This window comes from the organism of the source record quoted next, unplaced genomic scaffold, assembly GCF_019419815.1.
Source record: "Pyrus x bretschneideri cultivar Hongxiangsu unplaced genomic scaffold, Pyrus_bretschneideri_v1 Contig10, whole genome shotgun sequence".
NCBI lineage: Eukaryota > Viridiplantae > Streptophyta > Magnoliopsida > Rosales > Rosaceae > Pyrus > Pyrus x bretschneideri.
This window is the reverse complement of record NW_025999391.1, coordinates 8,418,132-8,426,066: the sequence shown is the minus strand read 5'-3', so window position 1 is coordinate 8,426,066 and position 7,935 is coordinate 8,418,132. Positions and strand designations below refer to the sequence as shown.

General features: G+C 35.7%; 1 long non-coding RNA gene across 1 annotated transcript; it reads left to right on the top strand.

The window, feature by feature from the left end:
• Positions 1–3,966: 3,966 nt before the first annotated feature.
• Positions 3,967–4,634, top strand: LOC125468387. Its single transcript, XR_007250772.1, has 2 exons — positions 3,967–4,308; positions 4,376–4,634. It is a non-coding gene; the product is annotated as an uncharacterized LOC125468387 (long non-coding RNA).
• The last annotated feature ends 3,301 nt before the right edge of the window (positions 4,635–7,935 follow it).

Genomic DNA, 7,935 nt, shown 5'->3' with positions numbered 1-7,935 from the left:
TTCCCAGAAAATGATATGGAATGTTTATATGTTTTAAAAGCCATGCATAGCGTTTGCCTAGTTAATTATGCATTAGTAGTTGCATATATGTATGTTTAGTGCTGCGGACGCATAGGTGAGTGCCAGGTAAGTTTATGGTTTTGTGATTGTGAATTAGTGATTATGTGAGATGCATAGAGAGCTCATAACCTGCACCCCCGGCGTTAGTGCTCCCGCCCAGAGTAGGGCATAGTCCTTCAAGTGATATTCACCTCCTGCACCACATGCTCGTCTTGGATCCAAGTTAGGTGCACAGTCTTGTCATACAGACCACTATAGGTGGTTCTGACTTATAGGTGACCCGCGATTATTCGCCCAGCCTTCACGTGATCGTAGCACTTGAGCGTATTTATTTACACACAGTCTTGTCGTATAGACCGCTTTAGGTGGTTCCGACTCGTGTGCAGGTATAGTTAGTGAGTTAGGGATTTGAGCTCTAGATTTAGCCGTACATGTCACGTTAGGTGACTCCGGCTGACATGTTACTTGCATTGATTGTCATTACCTGGGTTACTTACAGTTTATGTGGAGGCATTCGACATGGCATACTTTTAAACATGTTTTCTATATATGTGTATATTCTATTTTCTAGGAAACTATATAGGTTTTACAGCGAGGGGTTAGAACTTTTGATAATGAAATGATTTTGAAAAGCTTTGTTTTTGCCCACTCAAACTTTCTGTTCTGCGCCCCTCCAGGTTCTAGTTAGAAGCAGCTTTGGTGGTTCACGAGGACTTGACGGTGGTTCTGATAGAACATCACAAATGTAGGATCACCTTTGTGTGTTGTAATTAGTATTCATTCTTCTGGACTGCACTTAGATTTTCTGTGCTCTGATTATATTTATCACACTTAGTCTCGCATTAGTGTGTTACCTTAACTAGCTTACTTAGTAGTTTGGTTTTTATTTATTCGTACTTTTATTATTTATCTCTTGCTTCCGCACTGTGCATATGGCTACGTCACTCTCACGTGACGGCTAGCACGATTTGATTTCGGTCGGGGTGTGTCATAAATAATGAAAATGAAAAACATAATTTGACCCAAAAAAATGTAAAACATAATTAAATTAGTATATACATACTAAATTTCAGAGTTGACCATTTCACGAAAGTTGTAGAGCTTGTTATTATTAGTGAATATATATATATATATATTACATTTTTCACGCTTCTACAATAATTATTTTTAATTTTGCACTCAAATAAAAAACACTATTCATGAGATTTGGAGGGTTTTAAAAATCTAACCGACCATGTAACCATCATTTAAACGTAGAGGATGCAATTACGAGTGTTTATATACGCTTTCACATTTTTTAGACTTATACATTAATGATTACGAATTTTATTTATTTTGAACTCTCTTAAAAATACTATTCATGAGGGTTTGTGTGGTTTTATAAATCAAACGATAATGTACCCAACCTCAAAGCGTAGATGATGCGATTACGAGTTTTTGCATTTTTTTTCACATTTTTTGCGCTTGTAAATTAATTATTATAATTTTTTTAATATCACTCTTTGCCTATAGTATACTATAAAAATAAATAAATAAATAAAACTTAAATTTTAAAATTTATATAGAATAATAATACAATAATAATTTATAAACAATATATACATATCCATTATATATATTGTATTTAATAGTAAGTTTTTTTAGTAGTTTAAAAAATTAAAATCATCAAAATAACTTTTTCCTTATCCTGTTGGAACAGGTTACTCGTGTGTCACTCTCGTGTAAACCTGTTAAGGACCCGTTATTAACGGGTTCTTATCATGTGACCCGATAACGACCCGATTAGTTATTGTGTTGACTCGAAATCCGTAATTTTTGTGTCGTTAACATGCCATGTAAGAAATTGTCAAGTCAAGTTGTTTTATGCCCAAAGTCTTTATTGTAGTAGTCTTTCTTTTGGAATTCATCTTTGAAGTCGGCACTGCTTGTATGTAAAGAATGTTCCCCATTTTTGTTGGCAGTTTTGTGCGCATATTCTCCCGTGCAACAAATTATGAAGTGATTGAATTTTTAGTTGATGGGATTGAAGTTCTTATGGCTTTGGTAGTTATTAAATGTAGGGGTGGGCAAACGGATATAGGAACCACAGGTCGGGGTGGGTACGGGCCGGTTCTTAATTTTTTAAAAAGAGAAGTGGGGCGGGGCGGGGCGGGTCTTTGAAATTTTAGGTGCGGGCTGGTTCCAAAAGTATAGAAAAACGGGTACCCGGACCGGTCCGTTTGTAATTGCAATGGACGGACAAGAATGAATGATAAACCATTGGTGTAAACTTGCAAGTGCACAAGATAGTCGTAATATAGCATTTTGCAAGTCCAAGTATTGTTCCCACGAGGATTCTAATTCAATCTCCAATTTGATAAATCAAACCAAATCTAATTATATTAAAGACACACAAACCCAAAAATTTAAAATATAAACCCAAACAATGAACTAGACTCGATCTTAATTAATAAATCAATCAAAGATGTGAAGAGTTTGTTGTCATGATTTTATAAACAAATAAAAACAAAACCTTAAATAAAAATTAAAATTAAAGAGAAGAAAATGTTCTGTTTTAAAGCAAGTGATGAAAAAGTCTAGGGATTTGGAATCAACCACAAGCAATCTATTTCGGGTTTCAATGCATTCAATGGATCTTTCGATTCTGTAGATGGTAATTCCCGTATCTAAGTCCTTGTCAGGCACATTAGACCATAGTTTTCCTTAAGTGAATGATTATCTCCTAGTTCAGGTAGAGGTCATATATTCTAACATGTAATCTATCAAGGTTAAGGCATAAATTTAACAAGTAGGACTCTTTACGCTCTAGAAAACAAGGGAACCAAGCAAACCATTATTCTTTGTCAAGCAACAATGTAATTTACCACACTTAACCATAAGAAGCTCATTGAATTATATTGCTAGTTCAACCTCAAATTCATCTTCCAATCTTACTAGATGCAAAGTCCTCAATCAAAGAACTCAAGCAAAAAGTTTCAATTCAAACAATGATTAAGCATTCATCTAAAAGAGACTAGAAATCCAATGAATAACATTAAAAACCATAAACATCCATGCTAGGGCATCATCCTAACCCTAGGAAAAGAGTTTAGTTACTCATAGAATATGAAAACATAATTAACAATCTTAAAAACATGACGAACTCCCTAACGATGAAGATGGATCTCTAAAGTGGTCGATGGCTACTGCTCTTGGATTCGTGTCTCGCTGCTACGTCTCCACACCTTCTTATCCCCAAAAGCAAGTTCCCAAAAGCTCTGCCCAAAATCCTCCTTTTTTCCCGCAAAAAATACTGAAGTCCCTCTTTTAATAGGACTCTTGACTTTCTCTTATGACTTGGATTAATATGTTGATGATGTGGCACATCAAACCATTAGATATATTACCCATGCACCGTTTAGAATAGTCTTGACTCTTGAACTTTTCTACAAGCTTCTTTTTTTCTCTGCACATTTCCTTTTATTAAACTTAGTAAATCTGAAATCTCTTTGCAAATCCCGCGTAAACCTTGCTGGCAGACGTCCGGTACAAAAACCACTATAACGTCTTCTAGGAAACTCGGAATCACAAACCGTAAAATTCCTCTAAAAGCTGACTTCCATATCTTTCCAATGGTATAAAGCTCAGCAGCTGGTTCATTCTGAGGAAGTACAGTTTAATCCGTAAAGTCGGCTGCACAGCTTCTGCTTCCAGCATACCAAACTCATTTCAATTGCAAAAATGCTCCTTTTTCTTCTTTCTTCATCTTCACTCTTCAAATCTAAGAAAAACATAAAACTAAATGAAACGAACTAAATTCACTCACAAACATAACAAAAATCTAAACTAAATGACATTGAAATGAACGCAATATTTATCAACCATCATCCAATCTCAACCGTTAGATTCTACCCTAGTCATCTTCCTCCCGAGTCGAGTCCTAATTCCAAAATCAGTCACTCTCACTCCACGCTGTCCGTCCTTCGAATCCAACTCTTAATCGTCTTCTCCTCCGTCGTCGTGACCAACACAACGGCACCACCCATCCTCCTCGACGACATCCCACTGGCTCGATTCTCTCCTCTTCAACAACATCACTGCTGGCTCGATTCTCTCCTCTTTAACAACCTTCACTCATGTTTTCTTGCCCATTCGCAACCTGTATAATCCATACCTTCCTTCGACCCAAAATCTAATTCTCTGATCTCACATCGCCGCCGCAAATCCATTGCCCGCCCACCCGCCATGAGCACTCCATCACTCTTAAGGGTAAAGCTTTCAAATTTTCTTCTGATTTGCGGGTTTCAATTCGAATTTTTGACTTCGGATGTTGCAGAGCGCAGGTGTGTTCTCTGGATTCACACGGCTATGCAAGGGCTTGTCGGTGGTGCTCATTGGATGCCACATTGTAGTTCAGCTTCTCCCTCATGCTTGTCGGTGGTATTTTTCTCTTGGTTTGGGCACCTTCATTGTCCAAATTTTGGTTTGTTGACTTGTGAATTGAAAATTTACTAAAATGTATTGCAAAATATTGCATAAATATGTGTTTATAGTAATGGGTTTTATGAAAAATATGTGAAATTTAGTGTTTTGAACCGTTTGGTTTTGTGGGGTTGATCTGAAAGTCAGCTCCGGTTTTTCCCCTTTCTTGTGTGGAATTGGGAGTTTGTAGCAGAGGTGATAATGTTGACCCGGTTCCAGAACTTAGAATTAGGTCCGGTTCCAAAACTCAGAATTGCTATACCCGCCCCGCCCCACCCTGTTAGATTTTTAAACGGATCCGGTCCGGTTCCTTCAAATTTGGGCCCAACCCGACCCGATCCGTGCCCACCCCTAATTAAATGGGCCAAATTGACCTGGTCTTTTCTTTGGTTTTTTGTTTTGGAGTCCATTTTGTACGAAAAGCCCTTAAATTTAATCCAAATTGCTCCCTTGAAGTTTGTACATTTTATTAAGATGTTAATAAAACCGCTATTGTTTCGCCTCAAAACTTCACCTCAGCATGCAAAGAGATGGTTCCTCATATGTAGAAAGATTCCTCCTAGTTATGCTATGATTTTGTATATAATTTGTGGATGTCATCAATATGTCAACGTACGTATGACATAACCATGATGAAAGTTTCCACAACTTATAGGCGGCAATTCTTACTAGTTTCCCCCACTCGAGTAGTTCGGTTAAAATCGCAATGCCCCAAAATTTGCATTGACAATTTGACGTTGATTTTTCTATCTCAAACAACTTTCAAACTCAAAAGAAATGGTTGACCCAGTTTTCGGTTGAGATTAAAGTATCCGTCCAATCTGAATCGACCCATTGACTCCTTTATCAATCTTTTTTGGAAAGGTATCGATCTTTTTTGCTTCATTTTTTTGGGAGGAATTAATGTTTATGAATTTGTTAGGTGTTCGCTTCCGTAGTGTTAATTCACAAGTTCATTAGGAAAGTAGAGAAGCCACGTACTTAACGAATCAAACTTTATATTTTTGGCTTTTTATCATAAACGGATTTTGAAATTGACCCAAATCGTTAAAATTGTCACTGAAATTGAAAAATAATAAATGTAATCCCTGAAAATAGGTGTTACAAATTAATGTGGTCATTCTATCACAATTATGTCAAAAGTTCTGTTATGTATTGGTGTAGCACATAAATACCTTGAAATTGAAAATCGATCTATATAATCCCTGAAAATTGTGTCACAAATCAATTTAGTCATTCCGTCACAATTCTTTCGAAAATAATATTATTTGCTGTGAGTAATAATTAATTTAAAAAATTGTCCAAATACCTTTTTGCATAGTGAGATTATCTCAAGGTAGAGCTCGCCATTCTCCGCGTCACCAAGATCACCGAAGGAGTGCCAAGTTTTGAGACTATTGATTGCCTAAATGTTGACGGTGGTGTCACAAAAGTCGTAGCCAATCCAAGCTGTCATCAAAGGGGGTCTTGATCCTGGTGCAATTCGATGACAGGTGTAACGATGGGTGTCTTGAGAAATTTATTTTTTCAGAGAAAAGAAGGTGAAGGCTACCATAGATGAGGTAGATGAGTGTGAGTTGGGGTAGTTGGTGATAAATTTTTTAATTAATTATTAAATTATTAAATCTATTTCTAATTTATTTTTAATTTAATTAGACTTGCGGGATCTATTTTTGTGCCACACAACACATAACAAATTTTTTTTATAGAATTGCAAAGGAAGGACCATTCTGATGTGAGACACTTATTTCTAGGACTACAGTGATCGATTTTCAATTTCAGAGACCATCTTGATGGTGTAGATCAATTTTAGGGAACATTTATGCTAATGATTTTTTTATTATAATATATAGAAACCAAAGAAAAATAACTAACTGCCCACTAGGTGGATTTTGAGATCAATTTGAAACATGTTGAAAAATTACTATTTTATTCTTATTATATTTAATTGTTTTGTTTTGAAACTCTTAATTGGAAGAAGAGTATGTCTTGGTATTGTGAAGCTTTTAGGGTGTTTAACTTAATATATAGTGAAGCTTTTAGGGTGTTAACTTAATACATAGAAATTCAATTTCATATTTTGCATTCACTTTCTGTTTTTCTAATTTTTCTCACTTATTCGACCATTTACTAACTAGTGCTGCTATTTCCACTTCAGTGTCTTATTTACTCATCCACTTTTTAATGAAAATTTTAATTACAAGTTTACTCATCTGTAAAATGACCAATAAAGACCTTAAAAGATAGCCATCTGATCACAAACGATTTATCTACCCTTAAACCCTAACTCACCTGATAAAATCCCAGTGCAACTTAGCTTGAAATCGTTTCAGTTCCACACATTTTCTACATTTTTGCAAATTAATTCTCCTAAAAATCTTGAAGACGAAGATGAACCCAAAAACCAGGTAACCAAAGTTTGACTCTTCTCTGCTTTCTCCGGCCACTGTGCGGTTCAAATTTAATGTTTTTGCTGTGGTTGGATGTTTCAACAATGGATATAGCATGAATTGATATGTAATGTGGACTTGCTGCATATGTATAGATGCAAATATTTCTATACACAAGTGTGGAAGAAGAAGTGAGGAAGGGTAGTCTTCTGTAAAGTGTATTGAGTTTGATTAGTAGAAAAAAAATGGTGCAAAGTCTATCACTAAGCGCTCTAAAATTATTTCACCAGACAAGCTCGGAGTGGAGAGAGAGTGCTAATGAGAATATTTTAGGAATAAAAGTGGGTGAGAAAATAACATTTTAATTTTGTAACTTTTTATGGTGGATGAGATTATAATATGAGTGGAGAAATAAGACAATGGGATGGGTTTAGTAGCTCTCTTAATAACTTCCTCCTAATTACATGCATAGAGGAGTGGAGGTTGCTTGTAATACCACCGATACGCTTGATATAGACAGCTTTAGGTCCCTTAAATAGAGAGACAGAATCAGAAGGAAGCACATCACATACGAATCCTTGCTAGACTCTGCAATTTGTTACTATATTTTTGTTAAAACCGAAGGCTTAGCAAACTTATTTTTAGCCTAGTTAGTTAAGAGTAGTGTGATCTCCCTTTTACACCCAAATTCAAATTCTTCTTCCGTAGTTCAGACAAGATTAATTCAAATACCACTCGAATCAATAACAAAAACAATATGGATATTTCTAGTCCACATCACAATTAATTTGATTCTTTAACTCTGGTGATTAGGAAACACAAATCTCATTCTTGACATAGCAAAGCATTAAGCAAAAAGATTGAGACCAGAGAGGGAGAAATTAAGATACATAAGTGGAAGAGTGACTCTTAGGGGGAGACTTAAAACTTAATTAGGACTTATTTTCTTCATCGTACCCACCAACGTTGAAAAGGTGTTATAAATTCGGTCATTTTGCATTACTTAATTGGCCTACAAAAGCAC